The sequence below is a fragment of the Nuphar pumila genome, chromosome 6 (assembly GCF_984573655.1).
Source record: "Nuphar pumila chromosome 6, dmNupPumi1.hap1.1, whole genome shotgun sequence".
Taxonomy (NCBI): domain Eukaryota; kingdom Viridiplantae; phylum Streptophyta; class Magnoliopsida; order Nymphaeales; family Nymphaeaceae; genus Nuphar; species Nuphar pumila.
This window is the reverse complement of record NC_143254.1, coordinates 67847946-67872623: the sequence shown is the minus strand read 5'-3', so window position 1 is coordinate 67872623 and position 24678 is coordinate 67847946.

Here is a 24678-nt window from a genome sequence, read left to right as displayed (position 1 = left end):
ATATGTGTTCTAAGGCTGTCAACAAAATTTCATAGTGAATCAATCATACATATATGTGTTTTAAGGCTGTCAAAAAAATTTCAAAGTGATTCGATCTTGCATGTATGTGCTCTATGGCTGTCAAAAAAATTTATAGTGATTCGATCATGCATATATGTTCTAAGGGTTTCAAAAAAATTCTGTAGTGATTCAATCTTGCATATACGTGTTATAAGGCTGTCAAAAAAAAATCATAGTGATTCAATCATGCATATATGCGTTATAAGGCTGTCAAAAAAAATTTATAGTGATTCAATCATGCAGATTTGTGTTCTAAGGTTGTCAAAAAAATTTTATTGTGATTCAATCATGCATAAATGTGTTCTAGGCCTGTCAAAAAAAATTCATAGCAATTCAATCATGTTGATATATGTTCTAAGGTTGTCAAAAAAAATTTATAGTCATTAAATCAAGCAGATATGTGTGCAAAGGTTGTTAAAAAAATTTATAGTGATTCAATCTTGCATATATGTGTTCTAATGCTGTAAAAAAAAAATTATAGTGATTCGATCATGCAAGGGCTGTCAAAAAAAATTCATATTGATTCAATCATACATATATGTGTTCTAAGTCTATGAAAAAAAAAATCATAGCAGTTCCATCATACATATGTGTTCTAAGGCCGTCAAAAAAGATTCATATAGATTCATTCATGCATATATGTGTTCTAACGCTGTAAAAAAAATCATAGTGATTTAATCATGCATATATGTGTCATAAGGTTGTCAAAATTTTTTTATAGTGATTAAATAATGCATATATGTGTTTTATGGTTGTCAAATAAATGTTAAAGTGATTAAATCATGCATATATTTATTCTCAGGCTATTAAAAAAAATCATAGTGACTAAATCATGCATATATATGCGCTAAGGTTGTCAAAAAAAAATCAAACTAATTCAATCATGCATATACGTGTTATAACACTGTAAAAAAAAAATCATAGTGATTCAATCATGCATATATGTGTCATAAGGTTGTCAAAAAAAGTTTATAGTGATTCAATAATGCATATATATGTGTTCTATGGTTGTCAAATAAATTTCAAAGTGAGTAAATCAAGCATACATTTGCTCTAAGCCTGTCAAAAAAATTTCAGAGTGATTCAATCATGCATATTTGTGTTCTAATGCTATAAAAAAAAATTGTAGGGATACAATCATGCATATATATGTTCTAAAGCTGTCAAACAAATTTCATAGTGATTCAATCAAGTATATATTTGTTCTAAGGCTATAAAAAAACTTTCATAGTTATTCAATCATGCATATATATGTTCTAAGGCTGTCAAAAAAATTTCGTGGTGATTCAATCTTGCATATATATGTTCTAAGGCTGTCAAAAAAAAATTATAGTGATTAAATCATGCATATATGTGTCGTATGGTTGTTAAAAAAAATTCATAGTGATTTAATAATGCTTATATTTGTTTTACGTTTGATTCAATCGTGCATAGATGTGTTCTGAGATTGTCAAAAAAATTCCAAGTGTTTTGATCATGTATATACATGTTCTAATGCTGTCAAAATTTTTTTATAGTGATCAGTCATTCATAGATGTTTTGTAAGGCTGTCAAAAAAATTTCATAGTCATTCAATCTTGAATATATATTTTCTAATGCTGTCAAAAAAAATTCATAGTCATTCAATCATGCATATATGTGTTCTAAGGCTGTCAACAAAATTTCATAGAGATTCAATCTTGCATATATTTGTTCTAAGGCAGTCAAAAAAAATTTATAGTGATTCAAACTTGCATATATATATGTTCTAAGGCTGAAAAAAAAAATTCATAGTGATTCAATTTTACATATATGTGTTCTGCGGTACTCAAAATTTTTTTATAGTGATTCAATCATGCTTATATGTGTTCTAAGGCTGTCAAAAAAATGTTATAGTGATTCAATCTTGCAGATATGTGTTCTAAGGTTGTCAAAAAAAAAAATTTAGTGATGCAATCATTGATATATGTGTTCTAAGGCTATAAAAAAAATCCATAGTAATTCAATCATGCATATATATGTTCTAAGTCTGTCAAAAAAAATCGTAGTGATTCAATCATGCATATATAAGTTCTAAGGCTGTAAAAAAAAATTCATAGTGATTCAATCATGCATATATGTGTCCTAAGGTTGTTAAAAAAAATCATAGTGATTCAATAATGCATATATCTATTCTACGGTTGTCAAAAAAAATTCATAGTGATTCAATGATGCATATATGTGTTCTAAGGCTGTCAAAAAAAATTCAGGTGATTCGATCATGCATTATGTGTTATAATGATGTCAAATTTTTTTTTAGTGATTCAATTAGGAATAGATGTCTTCTATGGCTGTCAAAAAAAATTCAAAGCGATTCAATCTTGTATATATATTTTCTAAGGCTGTCAAAAAAAAATCATAGTGATTCAATCATGCATATATCTGATCTAAAGTTGTAAAAAAAAATTATATTGATTTAATCATGGATATATGTGTTCTAAGGCTGTCAAAAAAAATTACAGTGATTCAATCATGCATATATTTGTTGTAAGGTTGTCGAAAAAATTTCATAGTGATTCAATCAAGCATATATGTGTCCTAAGGATGTCACAAAAAATTCATAGCGATTCAATCACGCATATATATGTTCTATGGCTATAAAAAAAAATTCATAGTGAATCAATCTTGCATATATATGTTTTAAAGTTGTCCACAAAATTTCATATTGATTCAATCATGCATATATGTGTTCTAAGGCTGTTAAAAAAAATCATAGTGATTCAAACATGCATATATGTTTTCTAAGGCTGTCAAAAAAAATCATAGGGATTCAATCATTCAGAAAAAAATTCGTAGTGATTCAATCATGCATATATTTGTCCTAAGGTAGTAAAAAAAATTCATAGTGATTCAAACATGCATATATGTGTTCTAAGGCTGTCATTTTTTTTTATAGAGATTCAATATTGCATATATGTGTTCTAAGGCTATCAAAAAAAATTCATAGAGATTCAATCTTGCATAAATTTGTTCTAAGGCTGTAAAAAAAAATTCCTAGTGATTCAATCATGTGTATATGTTTTCTAAGGCTAAAAAAAAAATTCATAGTGATTCAATCATGCATATATGTAATCTAAGGCTGTCAAAAAAAAATCATAGTGATTCAATAATTCATATGTGTTCTAAGGCTGTCAAAAAAATTTCATAGTGATTTGATATTGCAGATATGTGTCATAGGTTTTCAAAACAAATTTATTGTGATTCAATCATGCATAAATGTGTTCCAATGCTGTCAAAAAAATTTCTACAGATTAAATCATGCATAAATGTGTTCCAATGCTGTCAAAAAAATTTCTACAAATTAAATCATGCATATATGTGTTCTAAGGCTGTAAAAAAAATTCATAGTGATTCAATCATGCATATATGTGTTCTAAAGCACTAAAAAAAAATTCCTAGCGATTCAATCATGCATATATGTGTTCTAATGTTGTAAAAAAAAAACTATAGTGATTCAATCATGTGTATATGTGTTCTAAGCCTGCAAAAAAGAATCATAAAGATTCAATAATGCATATATGTGTTCTAAAGTTGTTTAAAAAAATTCATAGTGATTCAATCATGCATATATGCGTTCTAAAGTTGTCCAAAAAAAATTATACCGATTCAGTCATTAATATATGTATTCTAAGATTGTAAAAAAAAAATTATAGTGATTTAATCATGCATGTATGTGTTTTAAGGCTATCAAACAAAAAATATAGTGATTCAATAATGCATGTATGTGTTCTAAGGCTATCAAAAAAATTTCATAGAGATTCAATCATGCAAATATGTGCACTAAGGCTATAAAAAAAATCCATGGTGATTAAATTATGCATGTATGTGTCCTAAGGTTGTCGAAAAAATTTCATAGGGATTCAATAATGCATATATGTGTTCTATGGTTGTCAAAAAAAATTTATATTGTTTCAATCAAGCATGTGTTCTAAGGCTATCAAAAAAAATGATAGTGATTTAATCAGGCATATATATGTATTCTAAGACTGTCAAAAAATTTTCTTAGTGATTCAATCATGCATATATGTTTTCTAAGGCTGTCAAAAAAATTTCATAGTGATTCAATCATGCATATTATGTGTTCTAACCTTTTCAAAAAATTTCATAGTGATTCAATCATGCATATATGTGTCGTAAGGTTGTTAAAAAAAAAATCATAGTGATTCAAACATGCATATGTGTTTTAAGTTTCTAAAAAAAAAATCATAGTGATTCAGTCATGCATATATGTGTTCTACGACTCTCAAAAACATTTCAGAGTGATTCAATCTTGCATATATGAGCTCTAAGGCTGTCAAAAAATTTCATAGTGATTCAATCATGCATATATGTTCTAAGGTGGTCAAAAAAATTCCATAGTGATTCAATCTTGCATATATGTGTCATGAGCCTGTAAAAAAAAAATCATATGATTTAATCATGCACTTATATGTTACAAGGGTGTCAAAAAAGTTCCATAGTGGTTCAATCATGCATATATGTGTTCCAAGGTTTTAAAAAAAAAAAATAAAGTGATTAAATCATGCATATGTGTGTTTGTGATCATTGCAAAAATTTTCCTCTCGTTCCTCTTTTCCATTTCTCTTCGCCTTTTTAACCTCTATTTCTCCCTTTTGAAGGGAGAAATAAAGGATAGAAAGGAAGAGAGAAGAGGAAAGAAAAGAAAGAACAGAGCAAAGAACTCTTCTGCGAAGGTCTCACTTGACCTTAATTTTTGAAAATATTTTAGGAAATAACTCACTTCCGTTTTGAAATATTTGCGGGAAAAATCGGAAGACAGGATTCGCTCGTCGGTATGAGGTTTAACCGTTCCTGGTGCCTTTACCAGGGGTAATCGAACCAAGGGTCGAATCCATGCCTTTTTGCTTTGCTAAAAGATTATCTAAGAATTACTCTAAGTCTAAATGCACAAAGAATCATGCTTGTGCAATGCAAGGATGTATGCTCTTTTGAAAAGAATAATTTTGGAAATCTGAGATTTTTCAAGTGAAAATATGATGACGAAATGAAGAAATGATTTAGAATAGTTGATTTTAACTTTAGAACTTGAGATAGATCAGAAAAGATGTTTAAAATTCTAAGTCTTTGAAATAATCAGAGTTTTGGGAAAATAAATCTGGACTTTGAAAAGAATGATTTAAAGCGGAGATAAAAGAAAATGAAATGAAGTTTCAAAGTCAGAATTTGGACTTTTGAATCTGGATTTAGGAGAGGAGATGAATTTTGGAATGGAATTGAATTCTATATTTTGAAATTTGAGATCAGAATGAGATTTGAGAAATCCAAATTGAGTTTGAAGATAGAATTGGTTTCAAGAAGGCCATATGTGTTTTGAAAGTGGATTTTGGTTTCTGGAAATCAAATATAGATTTGGATTTGAAATCTGGCATCCTTAATGGATTTGGATCTAAAGTCTGAGATCCAAGATGAAGTTAAATTCTAGGATCCTAAATAGAATTGGATTTGAAGTCTGAGATCAAAAAATGAAGTTGAATTCTGGATCTAGAATTCTAAATGGGAATTGGATCTGAGATCCGAGGTCCGAGATGAAGTTGGATTCTGGATCCTAAATGGAATTTGGACCCAAGATCTGGAATCCAAGATGGAATTTGGATCTGAAGTCTGAAATCCAAAATAGAATTGGATCCGAAATCTGGAATGAAATTTGGACCTGAGGTCTGAGATCTAAAAGTGGAGATTGTACTTGGAAATCTGAATCCAAGTTGGGATTGGGTTCTAACTTTGCGTTTGGATTTTGAAACTCCAAATGGGACTTTTGAAGATGGGTCTGGGTTTTGAAAACCCAGATTGAATTTAAAACTTTAGAAGAAGAATTGAATTTTGAGATCCAGAATAAATCTCAAACTTTGATTTTGATTTGAGAAGCATTTTGAAGACAAAGAATAGTTTTGAATTTGAAATCAGAAGATGAATCAGAAATTTCAAAGTTTAAATTGAACTTTGAAATTCATTTTGAGATATTGATTTGAACTTAAATTTGAATTTTAAAAAAGTGAATTTGGAATTTCAAAGTTGATTTGAACTTTGAAATTTGATTCGAATTGGAAATTGAAGTTTTGAATGCAAAATGAATTTGAAATTTCAAAGTCCATTTGGACTTTGAAATCGAATTTTGAGTCTTGAAAATGAGATAAAATTTGAATCTGAATATATAAATAAGGATTGATTTGAAGAAGATACTCAAAACCACTTGGAGTTTTGAAAGAGAATTTTGAAAATATGATGCAATTCTATCCTAAATGAATGAATCTAAAGAATGTGAAATTGGATTTGAAAATCTTATTTTATTCTTTAAGTGAATTAAAATAAGATTGAAAATATGATACATCCCTGACTATGGTCATTGAATGTATCATATAATAATCATATTTAAATTCAGATGAAGAATAAAACACATTTTTGGTGCTTTTATAGAGTTTAAAATGAAATTAACCCTCAATATATCCTGACTATGGCCATTGATATATATTTTGAATTAATTTTAATCTAAACCCTTATAAAAGAGGAAAATATTTAGAAAAATATGATGATTTTTGAAAAGGATCTAGTGTAGATCCAGTGTTATTCTATAAAAGGTGAAAATCATAAGTCTTGTTCACACCCTGACTATGGCCAATGGCAATTTGGAACTGGCGTCCGCGGTGGGAAAGCAGACAGTCAACGGCAATTTGATCCATGCACTAGCAGAGTGGTGGAATCCGAGCACTTCTACCTTCTGGTTTCCATTGGGCGAGATGACGTTGCTGATAGATGAATTTTCAGAAATTATAGGATTACCTGAGCCAGCTGGTCAGCCTGGAGATCCATTGGAGATACAATTTTTGATTAATGTCATGGGTCTGGATCCCCGAGATGCTTTAGCTTGCATGACAGGACGCAAGTCTTGGCCATTGATCGAGGAGAATGGAAACGAATATGTGGACCTGCTCAAAATTTACAGACAGTATGGGGCATTTGTGGAAGTCAGTTTCTTATCTCGAACAGCTCGAGAGAGAATTCAACATGCGATGGTCTTATGTACTGTGGGACTCGCTCTCTTTCCAGACGGATGAAATTATATGGATATCAGGATAGTCCAACTTCTGCGAAGGTGGGGAAGTCGACAGACCAGCCGCCTCTCTATAGTCATGGCCGCACTCGCTTTTCTATACCGAGGGCTGACCCGTTTCACGCTCGGAGAATCAATTCTAGTCTAAGGGTGCACCTATGCCCTGCAATCTTGATTTCTCCGGCATGTGCCAGCCCGAGCCAGCTCATTCAGATATAATGGTGAAAAGCTTCTTCCAGTTGCTCAATATCGATTCTTGATCGATAACCTTCAGGAGGAAGAGGTTGTATGGGACTACTTTGATCGTCAGGAATTACCTCCCAGATATACTTATGCATATGGCAAGCGATTCAGGCTACTTGGCCCCTTCTTCTGCGCCTACTACCATCCAGAGCGGTGTGTCAGGCAGTTCTCTCAGAGACAGAAGCGTGTAGAGATTCGTCCATTATCAGGGGTCTTGCCAGAGTTCGATCTCACATCAGATCAGTGGTCTGGAGCATACCATTCTGCCAGACATGGCTGGGATTCTTTTGTTACTCTCACTATTTTTCCTGATCCTCGAGTGTCCTATGATTATCAGGAGTGGTGGAAAATTGTCTGTCTGCCTCCCCTTTGTCAAGTGTATTATTAAAATCATATTTCCAATAAAATTCCTTTAATCTTCACTTCTTCTTGGTTTGACGACCTCGCCTAGGTAACAAGGCATATTTTTAGTTGTTTGTTCTTTTGCAAAGGAATGACAACGCAATTGTCGTAATCCCAGCGACGACTCAATCCCTAGTAATGGGATACTCTTTCAATTGTTTACCAAAATTCTCAACAAATATCTTCCTCCAACCAAATTTCTTTCAAAATCCTAATCATCAGTTCTGCCTTGTAGAGAGCACCAGTGACATTCAGAAGAATATTTGTGATATTCGATGGTTCATACAAGGTCCGGAAAGAAAACCACATCAGTTGAAGGCATCGCGTACTCAGTCGCGGCAGAAGAGGAAATGGACTCACTCCGTAGTCTGGGTCAGTAAGCAGAGGATGACGTGGATCCCCAGATGTACGTCATGTTCAAGAAAATGATGACCAAGATGCTGGCAGAGCAAGCTGAAGCCAGTGCTGAACAGACTCAGATCAAACAGAAGGATAGGGGCCACACGGTCAGGAATGTGAAAATTAGTAAAAAGCAGAATCGTCATGAGGAAATGTTTGATGAGTCAGAATCAGCAGATGATACTGACAAAGAGTATGAAAACAAGCAAGAATTCAAAAGGTCGACTCAAGGGCAGGGGTCGGCCTACAAATCCAAGAATCAGTCTGTTGACGACCCTACGCAGTCACAACTCAAAGATGTGATGAAGATGGTTAAGGATCTTCAAGCCCGTGACAAGGGTAAAAGAGTCTTTACAAGTGAAGACTTCTATGATGGACTGGATGGGGATGATGATCTTGATAATCTCTCCAAGAAATTTATCAAGTTTGACGGTTCAGGTGATCCAAAAGCACATCTCGCCCTATTCTTCACAGAATGTTCCAGGTTCAAGAGGAACAATCGTGCCTTATTTCTCTGCTTTCCTCGCAGTTTGGAGGGTATCACAGCAAAGTGATACTTAGAGCACATTAATCCGATAGAACTGAAAGAGTTCGACAAAGTGGTCAATTTATTTATTAAGCGCTTCTTATTCAATGCTGAAGCACTCCCGACTCTCAGTCATCTATGCAGTCTAAGGCAGAAGGAAAACGAGAAGGCCAGGGATTTCATTCATAGATGGAGATCCGCTTGCAATAAGATGCGTGAGCCAATAGCAGAAGGACATGCACTATCTTTGATCCTGAGCAACTTCTCGCAACCTCTGAGGGGACTGATTTCTACATCTCCATCGAAGAGCTTCATAGAACTGACAGAACAAGCCGAATGGCTCAAGTTGAGTATGGAGAATGGATCTTATGAAGGTTTTATGTTTACAAAGAATAACAGTCAACAAGAATCAAAGAAGAAAACCCATTTTACCTACTCTACCAGTAACAGCAAGAATCAGAACAAAGGAAATGGGAAAAATCACAGTTATGCTTCAGGAGGGTCAAATCCCAACAAAAGTGATCAGAAAGGCAAGTCGATTATTCAATATGATAGGCAGCCACAGCAGACCCTCGAACAGAGATCAAGACCACAGGAAAAGCCGAAGCGGGAAGGATGGAGTTATAACCGCAAGTTTACTCCTCTAGACCAGTCTCTCGAGACAGTATTAAAATATATGCTCGGCAGTGATATGATTAAGCTTCCAAGGGTAGTTGACCCGCCAGTGGTTATGGGAAAAATGAAGGATAGATTCTGCAAGTTCCACCGAACTGTGGGACATGATACTGAGAATTGTTTCATTCTCAAAAACATCATACAAGATTATATTGACAAAAATCTGTTGGTAGAAGGGGCTGAAGATGAGAAAATGGGAATTCTAAATCAGCCTTTCTTACAGCACTCAACAGCAATGATATCTGATCATCCCTTTCAGCCACAAGATCATATCCAGCCATGCCCTAGCAGCGATATCAAGGTACAACATCAGGTATTAGTGTTGCATAAGGCCTAGTCCAGTTCTCAAAAGATGGACCTCATTTCAGCATTCAGTAAGCTGAAAGTTTCGAGAGAGCCCGCTGGAGTATCTCCAGAGGTAGCCAAAAGAATGCCGTGGTTACCCAAGAGCTTTGTCAAATCTACTTCGGAAAAAGGGAGAACATCAGAAGAAAAGGTCGATACAGTGCAAAGACCAATCACTGCCCTCTCTAATATCCCTATCCTTGAGTTGGCACGTGCCTCTCCTAAGCATCAGCAAGTCCTTGACGATTTACTGCGAAAAATCAAGGTCAAGCCAGGCACCACACTTGAAGACATGGCTCAGATCGTTAATCAGGCCATGACCAATGCTCCTATAACCTTCTCAGATGAGGATCTGCCAAAACCTCACGCATTTCATAACAATGCCCTGTACATTGTAGTGCGAACCCGGGGAATGACTGTACCCCACGTGCTTGTAGATGGAGGCAGTAGCCTCAACATTTGTCCTGAAATGACTGCCAAGGCTCTGGGTATAAAAGAAGAAGAGCATACACCGGATCCGATCACCATTTATGGGTTCGATAATCATGGACAGACAGCAAAGGGAAAGATCTTCTTGGAAATATTTATCAACTACTTTGTTCATATAGTGCTTTTCCATGTCGTTAACGTACCGCCAATGTATAATCTTCTACTGGGAAGAACATGGATTCATAATGCCAACGCCGTACCATCTACTCTGCATCAGTGCATCAAATGGTCTAAAGGTGGCATGATAACTAATGTTTGGGGGAAGATCCTGAAGAGAGGCTACCTCAGCCTATGATCCCTAGGCCAACTTATACTGCTGATATCCCCAGCATTAGGGAAAGTGAAGAGGTTGTTCTCAGTGAAAGCCTTGAAATGCTAAAGTTAGAAGCAACATCAGAGACAAACCACACAGCAACGATGGTCCAATGGCAAGGACCACATTTCTTTAAGATCAGAGGTCGTCTCGATTACAGTACTTTCAGGGACCATCTTCTTTTTCCGCAGTTTGTTAGAACCAAAAAAGGGTTTGACCTGTTACTGAAGCATGGTTATCAGCCTTTCAAAAGATTGGGCAAGAACGTAGATGGCCGACTAGAGCCAGTGGTCCCTGATCATCATCCGCGCAGGGCAGGATTGGGATTCATGGGCAAAAGATCTCACAAAAATACTGTCTTCATTAAAGGGATCCATTAAAAAATTTCTACCATCTGTCTTTTCTATTTCATTCATTTGATTTCGGCAGTTTGTAGGGACAATATTCCATTTCAGATCATTTTAAGTCTTCAACAAAGTTACCAATTTTCTCGTCTATCTGGATGTCATCTTTCTCTTAATCCTCTGCAATTTGTCTTCAAAATTCATTGTTCTTATCTTTTTTATTCTCATGCAATTTATGTCATAGTGAATGAACTTTTTCTAAAAGTTATTCCTTTTCAAAATTTCAGAATGTCTTCTCAACCAATAAAAAGATTAGTCATCAATCCTTCAATCCTATCAAAACCGGCAAAGATACATCGGGTCCGGGCAAGAGCAGAGGACAATAAGGTCACAAAGCAGTCAGAAGAAATGGCAGAATTGGATTCGTCACTTCCAGAGTTGCCAGAATTTGCAGTGATTCAGAAACAAGATGAACCATCGACCCTAGTCCAGGATCCGACTGAGGACATCAATATTGGTTCAAAAGATAGTTCGAAAATTCTCAAGATCGGCACCAGCCTAAGTACAGATGAGAAGGAAAGGCTCATCGACTTTCTCAAGCAGTACCAAGAAGTATTCGCATGGACTTATGAAGATATGCCAGGTTTAGATCCTAAATTGGTGGAACATCGACTCGTTCTGAAGCCTGATGCGAAACCTGTTAAGCAGAAGTTAAGAAAAATGGATCCTCAAATCGAGCAACAGGTCAAGGAAGGACTTGAGGACTTGCTTAAAGCAGGATTCATTCGAGCAATAGATTATCCGGACTGGTTGAAGAATATCATTGCAGTTCCCAAGAAAAATGGCAAAGTGCGAATTTGTATTGACTTTCGCGATCTCAATAAAGCTACCCCGAAGGATGACTATCCACTCCCAAATATTGATCTCCTAGTTGATAGCACGGCTGGGCATGCCATGTTCTCCTTCATAGACGGATACTCCGGATATAATCAGATCAAGTTGGCCGCTCGTGACCAATCCAAAACATCCTTCACTATGCCATGGGGCACTTTCTATTATACAGTCATGCCATTTGGGCTCAAGAATGCTGGGGCAACCTATCAGCATGCAATGGCTGCCATTTTCCATGATCAGATGCACAAGACTATGGATGCATACGTTGATGACATCCTGGTCAAATCCAAAGAAGAAGAAGATCATATTGATGCTTTAAGTCAAGTCTTCAAGCGACTCATTCTTGACAAAATGAGACTCAATCCTCAGAAATGTGTCTTCGAAGTTGAATCAGGCAAATTGCTAGGCTTCTTGGTCAGCAAAAAGGGGATAGAAATGGATCCCGCTAAAGCAAAGGCCATCATTGACATGCCACCTCTAACTACTCTTAAGGAATTGCGTAGTCTTCAAGGACGTATGCAATCAATTCGGAGATTCATATCCAACCTTGCCATGAGATGTGAACCTTTCAATCACCTACTCAGAAAAGGAGTGAAATTTGAATGGGGACCAGAGTGTCAGCAATCGTTTGAACGTATCAAGAAATATCTTCTTAATTCGCCCATTCTGAAGCCACCAAAATTGGGAAAGCCTCTTTTGCTATATGTTTCAGTTAACCAAGTCGCTTGTGGCGGATTCTTGGCACAGTATGAGGAAGGCAGTTTGATTGAACATGCCATCTATTATGTAAGCAAGACTTTCATTGATTACGAGAAGAAATATTTTCAGATAGAGAAGAGTAGCACTGGTATGGATGTGTCAGAAGTAGAGACATTACCTGTTAGCATCAGAAGTCAAGATTCTCTCAAAACTTAATCCTCTTAAGTATATTCTCGAACAACCATTTCTTAGTGTACGGATTGCTAAGTGGCAAGTCCTATTAATGCAGTATGATCTGGGGTATGTTTCTCAGCAATCTATCAAAGGCCAAGCAATTACAGACCAATTGGCAGATTTTCCTTTGGCAGAAGATGTTAAAATCGAGGATAGTTTTCCCGATGAGCGGATCTGTAATGTCCAACAATCCCCAGTTTGGAATCTATTTTTCAATGGATCCAAGAACATGGCTGGCATAGGGATCGAAATCTTGTTGATCACACCAGAGAAAGAAATGATCCCCTTTTCTCTGAAACTGGATTTTCAATGTACCCATAATATGGCTGAGTATGAAGCTTTAATACAAGGTATGAGAATTTTGCAAGACTTCAATGTTAAGAGGGTACACGCTTTCGGCGATTCATTGCTCGTAGTCAGCCAAGTCAAAGCTGAATGGCAGGTAAAAGATCAGAAGTTGCTCCCTTACCAAAAGATCGTTTTAGCCCTTATTAACAATTTTGATGAATTTCAGTTTTTCCATATCAAAAGAGAGTTTAATCAAATGCTGATGGTTTGGCCAGCTTGGGCTCCATTATGTCTTTCAGAAATGGAGAGTCTTGTCGCTCTTTTGAAATCGGTAGACTTGACCAACCTGCCTTTGTTCCGGTAATGCAAGTCAACCAGGCAGAACAGAAAAAGAAGCCTTGGTACCAAGATATTAAAAACTTTATTAAAACTAGTGAGCTTCCACCAAAACTGTCAAAGAAGGAGCAAAAAGCAATTCAGCATATGTCCGCCCGCTATTTTATCCTTGTCAATGTTCTTTATCGTCGTGGGTTCAATTCTGAGTATTCCAGGTGCTTAAATGAAGAAGAAGCCAAAGAAATCATGCGAGAAGCACATTAAGGTATTTGCGGTGGTCATGTCGGCTACCAAACCCTTGTTAAACAAATCATTCGGGTAGGATACTATTGGAGAACTATGCAGCAAGACTGCTATCATTTTGTGAAGAAGTGCGTTCAGTGTCAGATGCACGCACCTTCCATTCATGCGCCAGCCACGTACTTGCAATCAGTCGTGTCTCCATGGCCATTTTCTATGTGAGGCTTCGACGTCGTAGGACTTATCACTCCTTCAGCTTTCGATGGTCATAAATATTTCCTTGCCGCAACAGAGTATTTCACCAAATGGGTTGAAGCCGTCACTCTGCGTACAGTGGAAGGTCGACATGTAGTCTCGTTCATTCATAAGAACATTCTTTATCGTTTCGGTATACCGCACGACATCGTGTCAGATAATTGTACTCATTTCAAGAATGAGAGAATGAAGATCTTTTGTTCAAAATTCAGAATTCATCATCATTTTTCAGCTCCTTATTATCCACAAGGAAATGGTCAGGCAGAAGCAACCAACAAGAGTTTGATTCGCATCTTGGAAAGAACCGTTGAGACGTGTCGTGATTGGCACGAGAAAATCCATGATGCACTTTGGGCATATCGAACTACCATTCGAACCCCAACCAATGCAACTCCTTCAGAACTTGTTTATGGGACTGAGGTGGTGTTACCTCTTCATGTTCAGAAGCCCGCCCTTAAGTTTGTATCTCTTTTAGAGCTACCACTCGATCAGTATCAGTAACAGAGATTGGTACAATCGGATTTACTCGATGAGAAAAGACTCAAAGCAGCAGAGCACGCTCAGTCTTATCGTCAAAGGATAGCAAGGCAATATGCCAAGTCAGTCATCGAAAGGAGATTCCAAGTTAATGACTTGGTCCTTAGATCAACAGCTCATCTCAAGCATCGTCCATGTGGAAAATGGTCACCAAACTGGGAAGGTCCTTACGTGGTGAAAGAAGCGTTGCCCCGTAATTCATATCGTCTGATTAATGCAGACGGGGTAGAACTATCCGACCCCATTAATGCTCGACATTTGAAGAAATTCTATACCTAGAAAATCTCTATTCTATCTTTTGTATTCTTCAAAAATTCCCTTCAATAAATGATCAATTATTCTTTTATCGAAATATCTCTCTTCCCCAGAATATACTGAGGCATTCTTGTTATAAAGTTGCCTTTTATTCAAAACAACCTGTGTGTAGGCAGGATCTAATAAATCTCTCATTTTGCACGCATGTGCACTCAGTTTCATCCTTTGCATTTGCATTCATCTGCATCCATTTTACATTAAGCCTTATCAGCCATTCAGGATAAGGGATAAATCCTGAGACCCCGGCAAGTCGTCCAAGTCATCGTCAATTGATGACCCTTCAAAATTCAGTGCTCGTACTGATAACCTTTTTAAAAATCCAATGCTCGTACAGGCAATCTTTCAAAACCCAGTGCTCATGCTGGTAACCTTTCAAAATCCAGTGCTCGTACTGTAATCTTTTAAAACCCAGTGCCCATACTGGTGACTTTTTTGAAAATCCAGTGCTCGTACTGGTAACCTTTTAAAACCCAGTGCTCGTACTGGTAACCTTTGTAAAATTCAGTGCTCGTACTGATAACCTTTTTAAAATCCAGTGCTCGTACTCGTAATCTTCCAAAATCCAGTGCTCGTACTGGTAATCTTCCAAAATCCAGTGCTCATACTGGTAATCCTTTAAAATCCAGTGCTCGTATTGGTATTTTATTAAAATTTGGTCTTCATACTGGTCGCAACATAAATCTCATATTGGGGTTCAGACTCAATGTTAATCTTCAAACCTGCGAACCAAACAATCTGTATTAGATCCTTGGGTTGTTCCATTTTGTTAATCTGACATTCGGGTTGTCGATTTTGTCAGACCTCTAGTCATTCGTGTTATCAAGCAGTTCTTTGAGTTATCAAAATCTATCAAAATCAATCGTCAAGTACTTCTCTTGCACGGGACCCTTTTTCCAGGGAGAGTTCGAGGGAGCTTGTTTCTTTTCGCATGTCTTTATTGTTCGTTCGTTGAATCCCTCTTTCTAGGGAGAGTTTGAAGGGACTCGTGCTTCACGAACAGTTTGCAAAATAATCTTTATTGTCACGCAAGGAACCCTTTTTCAAGGGAGAGTTTCGACGGAAGCTTGTCCTCCTTGTAATCTTAAATGTCTTTTGTTAGGCCACCCTCGTCATCGAGGACCCTTTTTCTAGGGAGAGTGTGATGGACTCGCTCCTCTATAATATCCTTCCAATCTTTGTTAGCGGCCCCCTTTCTATAAGAGAAGCCTAGAAATAGGGAGTTTTGACGAAAGCTTAATTTCTCTTCGAAAGTTCGTTTTGCAAACGCCTCCTCTTCAGGGAAGAGAGGAGTATCTTTTTATTACCCGTTCAGGTAAGGGTCAAGCCTGAGTCTCTCCTTTGGGGAAAGGAGAGGAGAATCTAGCCACGAATGTGTCATTTAGATCTCAAGTGATTTCTTTCACCAAGGATTCTGAGAATATTTTGCCAATTTGTCATGAAAAATAGTTGTTGATCTCAAAATCTTTATTGCATAAAATTGTACCTCGAAATACCTTCAGTATTACTTCCGAAAGGACAAAGCTTTCGCGAAAAAGGATTCAAAGTTCAAAATCTTTCTATTGGCCAACCAAGAGGATGAAGAATAAATCCGCGATATGGCCAGCAAAGAAAATTCAATGTTGTTGCAAAGCCAGAAGTGATTGATATTGATCGCAGTCAATGACATATTTTTAAAGACCTTTCTTGAAAAATAAAGCAGTCGAAATATCCTGGGTGATACAGAAAAATCCACTCAACCTTCATATCTTCTCAATCAATTAAGCTACAATTAACTATCTGCAAAAGGGATCTCTCAATTGTCGTCAAGATGAAGACGAATTATGCGAGTCGACCCCCAGGGCCAAAGAAGATTTGGATCATCTCCAAGATGACAGAGTTTGTGACGAATCCTTCCAGGGAAAGCCCAGATCACCGTCGAGATGAAGGCGAGTGTGATGGACCTACCGACAAACCCCAAAGGATATTTAATTACCGCTATCATCAAGAGATTTTCAACCAAAGAGCCAATAATTGTCAAGATAATCCCTGAGAGAAAAGAAGGATCAGAACATCTCTGAGATGAAGGAGTTTGTGACGTACCCTTCCTAAAAAGAGAGAAAAGTCAAGACATCTCCAAAATGAAGGATGATGTAATTCTCGAAAAATCCAAGAGAGCTCCAATTCTGTCAAAAAGAGAGTGCAGAAAGATCATCATGAGAAAAGAATCCCAGGATATCAGACTGCCGAATCTATCAAGAATCTTCTTTAATTTTGTGAAATTCTTTTATCAATATCTTTTCACCAATAGCTCTCGCAATATCAAGAATATATTCTTTTCCTCCCATATCAAGGAAATTGATAGCTTCCTTGAGAGAAAGTCAATGGCAATGATATTTGAATTCGAATCTTAATTCTACGGAGTTAAGCCCAGTCGGAGGTAATACTTCAGGTAGGCAAGAGGGAATATTTTTCATATATATGCTTATCATTCTTGAATTAACCACAATTTTTATCTTATTGGCAATCTTTTCAAGTTATCCCGACATGAAGTGAGAGCTTGATGTCTATTTTGATGTATCCAGGCGTTGTTGTTATCCCTTTTAGGATCGGATGATGGGAGTCATCCAAGATCCTTCCCTTCTTGTTTTAATTTGAGCGCCTGGGCTCTCAGATTAGCACACTTCCCTGTGTTCTCCACTGTCCCACCATAGACAGTTCCCGTTCAGGTTAAGGCTTAAACCTGAATTTTTCTACAAAAGGTCATCTGTCTTAAAAGCCATACAGTCTCAGCAATGAGACGCCCAAGATCAATCCCTTTTTAAGCTTTAGTGAAACCCCCTTTCTTCCTTTTGCAAACCCCTCTCGGATTTATTGTGCAAAATTCGAAGGTCCCATCATGGTTTCTTCATTTGAAGATTCCGTTTATCGTCCCCTTTCAGGTTAAGGGTTAACCCTGAGCCTCATTTTTCCATGAGGTATCGTCCCCTTTCAGGTTAAGGGTTAAGCCTGAGCCTCATTTTTCCATGAGGTATCGTCCTCTTTCAGGTTAAGGGTCAAGCCTGAACCTCGTTTTTCCACGCGGTATCGTCCCCTTTCAGGTTAAGGGTTAAGCCTGAGCCTCGTTTTTTCACGAGGTATCGTCCCCTTTCAGGTTAAGGGTTAAGCCTGAGCCTTGTTTTTCCACAAGGTATCGTCCCCTTTCAGGTTAAGGGTTAAGCCTGAGCCTCATTTTTCCACCAGGTATCGTCCCCTTTCAGGTTAAGGGTTAAGTCTGAACCTCGTTTTTCCACGAAGTATCGTCCCCTTTCAGGTCAAGGGTTAAGCCTGAGCCTCCTTTTTCCATGAGGTATCGTCCCCTTTCAGGTCAAGGGTTAAGCTTGAGCCTCATTTTTTCACGAGGTATCATCCCCTTTCAGGTTAAGGGTCAAGCCTGAACCTCGTTTTTCCACGAGGTATCGTCCCCTTTCAGGTTAAGGGTTAAGCCTGAACCTCGTTTTTCCACGAGGTATCGTCCCCTTTGAGGTTAAGGGTCAAGCCTGAGCCTCATTTTTCCACGAGGTATCATCCCCTTTCAGGATAAGGGTTAAGCCTGAACCTCATTTTTTCACTAGGTATCGTCCCCGATCTGGTCAAGGGGTAAAACCTGAGCCTTATTCTGATGAGGTATTTCATTTGTCGTCCCATCCAGGTTAAGGGCTAAGCCTGAGCCTCATTTTGATGAGGTGAATCTTCTTCTTTATTCTTTATGCTATATCTACCACCATCATTTGAACTAATTCTTTCATACCCAGTCAAATTTATCTAACTGGGACATTTTTATAGTCTGAATTTGGTGTGTTTTTCTTTGCCACTAAGCTCAGCCTCTAACCGGCTTAGCAGCAAAGAGGGGCATCTGTAAACACCCCAAATTTTCACCCTCATCCAGTGCTTACATTTCATGTGTCATTGCATGTCACTGCATGAATTCATCATACCATTTCATGGCATTGCATAGCATTACATGTCATTACATCTCATTTTCAAGATCCAGCATTCCTGTTTTCAAAATATTTAATCCAGATTTGAGTTTTAAAACTTTTTCTTTGAAAAATCAATTTCAAAACCTGGGTTTTTACTCAACATTGTGTCATTTTCCAACCCAAGGACTTTATATTTTGAAATATTTTCTCAGAAAACAATCTGGATTCATTTCAAACTCAATTTTAATTGATTTCAATTCTCAGATGAGGCCCATTTAGGTGGTGTCGCTTCTGGATTCCTTCATTTATTAAAAATCTCAAAAATTTCAGAGTCTTAGTTGGATCAGGACTCTGTATTTTCATCAGTTTGAATCTTTTTGAACCTTTTTAAAACATCATTCTGATTTTGAACCAGTTATGGTCCTATCCCTTGTCCATTTCTCCCATTTTGGCCAAAATCTTAGAGTCCTAGTTGGATCAGGACTCTTTTTCCAGAGTCCTAGTCGGATCAAAACTCTACTTTGCACTACCTTTTTACCTGTCTTTGAAGAAAACCTTTCAAAATCTTCCGTTTTGGCCAAAATCTTAGAGTCCTAGTTGGATCAGGACTCTTCTTCAAGTGTCCAGTGGGATCAGGACTCTTCTTCAGAGTTTCAATTGGATTGGGACTCTAATCTTTTACAGTTATTTTATCCATTTTCAATCAAATCTTTCAAAATGAGTCAGAAACTCAGAGTTTCAGTCAAAGCAGGACTCTGTTCAGAGAGTCCTAGTTGGATCGGGACTCTGATCCTGATTTCAATTTTGAGAGAATCTTTCAAAAATCTTTTAATATACCAAAACTATTATGCTTTTATCAAAGAATTTCAAAGTTCTGAGGTTTTATCTCAGAGTCCTGATCAAATCAAGACTCTGCCCCAGAGTCCTGATCGAAGTAGGACTCTATCCAAAATTGATTTTTAGACTTCATTTTCACTGGTTTTCAAAAGCTTTACCCAAATTTCATCATTTTCTTATCAGAAAATTAAAATTCTTAGAGTTCTGATCGAATCAGGACTCTTTCTCAAAGTCCTAATCAGATCAGGACTCTGAACCAAAACTTCAATTTTATCCTGTTTTTAACTGTTTTTCAAAATTCTCTCATTTGTTTTCTCAGAAAATCCAAAAATCTGAGAGTCCTAGTTCAATTAGGACTTTGTCCCCAGAGTCTCAGTTGAATCAGAACTTTGTTTTATTTCAATATTTATTATTGTTTTCACTGCTTTCACAAGTTCTTTCGTCTGTTTTTCAGAAAATACAAAAAAAAAATCTAGAGTTTCAGTCCGATCAGGACTCTGTCCCGGAGTCCTAGTCCAGTCAGGAGTCTGTTTTTATTCCATTTTCATTTATTTCTATTTGTTTTAAAAAATTAGGTCATTTTGTAGATTCCAGTTAATTTAGGACTCTATTTCAAAGTTCTGATCGAGTTAGGAGTCTAACCCTGACAGTATTTTCTAACTTATTTCATCATTTTTTGATGAAATCTTTTCAAAAACTCCTTCATTTGGCTTTTAAAAACCAAAATCACAGAGTCCTAAAAATCCAGGACTCTAACCCGGAGTTCCAGTTCGCTTGAGACTCTACTTTCAAAACTTTGAATTTCAACTATTTATTTTAACCCCTTTTCAAAGCCATTTTCAATATTTATTTCAAATTTTCAAAACTCTGATGTGGGGTCCACTCAGTTGGAGCCATATCCAGAGGAGTTCTGACCCAGTTGGAACTCTATGACATTGCAAAAACTTTTAATTCCAGGTCTACTTTTGAATCTCTTTTGAAAAACCTCTCATTTTCAAGTTTTAAAATCATTTTTTGAAAATTCAAGTGGGGCCCACTCGGGGTGGCGCCACATTTGAAGAAGTCAAGGAAAGACTAGGATTAGTCAATGTCCTACCTAGGTTAGATGTCTAGGTGAGTCAAAATCAATTTTAAAAATCTATTTTATTTAAGTTTTAAACCATTGGTTTTTAAAGGTTTTAAATTCAAGTTTTAAAAACCAAATGTGGGTCCATACTAGGTGGTGCCACATTTGGACTTTCTAGGGTTTAATTAGGTGTTAATTAGGGATTAATTAGAGTCAATTTAGGTTAGAATTCTTCAAAAAAAAATCGTCCTCCCCATGTGGTTTATAAAAAACAATTAAAAAGAGTCCAAAAAAATCAAAACTCTTCCTAAACAAATCCAAAAAAAAATCTATAAATAGGGGACCTAAAGGGGGTCAAAGGGAGCTCTTTTTCTCTCAAATTTTCGTGGCTTCTCTCTCCTCTCCAGCACCTCTACCTTCCTCCATTGCAGCTGCAGCCCCAAGGTGAGTTATTTAATATTATTTTTTTATTATTTTATTAGTTTTTTATGATTTTTCAATAGATTTCACCATGGAAACTCTTGTGTTCATGGATTTAACCATGGATTTCATCCAAGAACCCCCAAAATCAATTCAAGAAGATGATCTAACTCTATTCCATACTGTTTTTCATGATTCTAATCCATTAGAACCGTTTATTGCATTATTTTTTATATTATTAACCAATAAAACATGTGATTTACCGTTTTAATGGGTTAAATCCATGCTTTTAAAGGTAACATCAAATTCCAGCCATTGATTCCCTGTATTTTATTTATTTATTTGTTTTTTCATGTTTATTACACATTTTCCAGTATAGAAATAATTTTTATTTTATTGTTTTAGTGTTTATTTTATTGTTTTTCATTAGTTAATGCATGTTTTCTCAAGTTTATTAGATTTCTGTGTGTTTTTAGTTTAGAACAGAAAAGAGTATGTTGTTTCGGATTGAAATATTTACTTTTAATTGCTGATTTTTTTATATGTGATACATGAATATGTATATAAACTACTGTAAAAAAATCAGAGTTTTGGGGATTCGGGAACTTTGTCAGAAAAATCAGACATCAAATCAGGGTTTTAAAGCTTTAAAATCGTTGTTAAAATCAGGAAGGTAACTTGTTGTGATGATATTTTTCTCATTCTATATCTGATTTGAGATCTGTAATGTTTCATGGATTCATATTGATTAGATCTATCTACTGTGAAATTTTGAGATTTTTTGATATCTGCTTAGTATTTTTCCTCTGACAGAAAGTTTGATTTTAAATTTAAAACTCGTTAGGGTTTACCAAAACCCTAATCTAACTTGTGTTGTTCATAAATCCCAAACCACAGATCCGATTCATGATCTGTAAAAAGTGAGTATTATTATTTTTCTGTCTACTATTTACTGTTAAAATTTAAAAAAAATTTGATTAAGGTTGCTATTTATGTCTGTATTTTCAATCTGAAGTAGTTGTTTTAACCCCTGCTAGGTTTGTTAGATTCTAGTTCAGATTGCCGGAAGGGTTTCTCCCTAACCAGAAGCGCTTTTTCCAATCTGTAAATTGAAAAATCTTTGTTTTTCTTCCTAGTTTATCTCTGTAAAAATTCAAAAGTTTTCATGAAAGATTGACCCCTGATTCGGGTCTAACTCTGAAACTGGTTGGTGACCTTTGTTAAAAATAGCTTATTTTAGGTTGTTAATGCAATTTTCGGATTAAAATAATGTACAAAAATTATTTTTGCAATTTCAATCTGATTTTAGGGTTATAATAAGTGTCTTTTCCAATTTTTATGAAATTTAGAATTCATTTGATGTCTGAATTAATAAAATTGCAAAACAGGATACTTGAAAGATCCAAAAACACTGATAAAATCACAATTTTGGTGATATTTCTTGATTTTCGTATATAATTTCATGTTTTTAGGGTTTACTCATATCTAGAATCATATTAGGGTGTTTCATGTTTGATTTTGTGTTTATTTTAATCATAAATCTCAAGTTTTTACCAAAATCTATTTCAAAAAACTCTGATTTCAAGGCCATAGTCTTGCTATCAGGGGCATTTTGGTCATTTGACCTAAATTTCGAAATTCTAAATCCTAATTTCTATATTTTTAATCATGTCACATCATATTTAGTTTGATTTATCTTCATTTGAATTTCAAAACTTGCATTTTTATAAAATATCTTTCTAAAAACCTTGATTTCAAGGCCATAGTCTTGCTATCAGGGGTATTTTGGTCATTTTGACCCTAATTTCGAAATTTCAAATTTCATTTTCATATTTATTCAATCTTATTTCATATTTTATCAATTTTTATTTAAGGGAATCATAGAAAAGGCTTATATCTAGCAAAATCTAGTAATTTCTAGATATTACTGGATAAACCTAGAAAAGCCAACATATTTTCATTAACCAGTTTTTCTAGTTTTGCAGAGACATTGAAGACTTTATTTTCAGTCATTTAAATTCAATAGTGATGTAAATTAAATGTAAATTTGGAATAAGAATTTCAATTTCTGCTTAGACTAGGATTGCATTGCATATAGTTTAATTCTGCAAATATTAAATGTCTGATGAATGCATTATTCGTGCATATATTTCAAATTCACTATGATCTACACGAATGGAACGTGCACTAGCTCTTATGGAGTTGACAAACTCGGTGGAATTTGTATTTATGGCCATAGTTAGTATATGAATGATACTAAGATTTGTAATCTTCGTATTAGCCACATTCAGCCTACACTCTTAGGCTAACTTCAAAATGCACTGCATTTCTCAAAAATACAAAAAAGGATTTTCTCAATTCCTCAAAATCAAGTCTTTCAAATCCATATTCATTCAATTCATGCATTTGCAAATTCCAATTTCAATTTAGAGAAATCAATTTTCTCAAAATTTCTAAGTCTTATTCTAAAATCAATTTTCTCAAAACTCTAAGTTTTCAAATGATATTTCAAGTATTTTTCAAAGTTCAAAATTCGATTTTCCAAGTTATAGCTTCAATTTCAAAGTTTGAATTCAAAGAAATCAAGTTTTCCAAAGTTATTTCACATTTCTCAAAATCGATTTTCACAAAACCTCTAGATTCTGCAGAAATCGATTTTCACTTTCTCAGATACAATATCTCAACCATGATTCACGATTTTCCAAGTGTTATATTTTCCAAGAATCTCCAAATATTTTCCAATCTTCAAAGTAAACATCATGTTTTCAAATATGCATTTTTCAGAAATTCATAGCACATGCCTGATTCTTTGTGCATTTAGGAAATAGAACATGATTTAGACAAGTTGAGCAAAGCTAAGCACATAATTGATCCTTGGTTCAATTGCCCCTAGTAAAGGCGCCAGAAACGGTTGAACCTCGTACCGACAGGCGAGTCCCATTCTTTGGAATTATCCCGCATTTTAAAACGGAGGCGAGTTATTTAAAAAAAAAAACTTTTTCAAAGGTCAGTTTGACTCGCAAAAAGTAAAAATTTTGCAATGATAACAGTGTGTTTTGAGTTTTAGATCTGTGTCTGCATCTTTTCAATCTTTATCAGTCTACTAATTCGTGTTTTGTTCGAGTTTGGTACCTTAGGAAAAGTGTCTATGTGATTTCTTGTTTTGTGCATTTTTAGTTTTTGTGAAATTGTCTAGTCGAGTATTGTTTTTCTAATTTTTAGGTAGAACGTCCAGCCGGCTGTAATGTTTAGGTTAATTGTCTTTTGATAAACTAGTTTAAGGTGTTTTAGTTACTGTTTCGATTTAGTCTTAATCATGTAGAAAATTTTATTTCTGAATTTTCTGTTTTAGATTTAGGTAGCGGATTGCATTAGGTTTTTGATCTAGCGTTTTCTGTGTTATATATTTCTTGTTTAGCATAGTGTTAGATTAGTTTTTATTTTTCATAACATAAAATTGTAGTTTAATAGTGCATTCATGTATGATCATTTAGATTTTCAAGTAGATTCATTAGTTTCATGTCGTTTAGTTGTTAATTTAGTTTTTGTTCAAATTGTTTTTAGTGAAAGTACTGTAGATAGCAGTTTGTAGAATATTATTTGACGTGTTGGATAATTAGGCTAGCCATATGTTAATTTAGAATAGTTAAAATTGTAATTTTCGTTATAGTTAAGTTAGCAATAATTTAGTGATTTACTTTTATGTATAGTATTTAATGTCATATATATGTTCAAG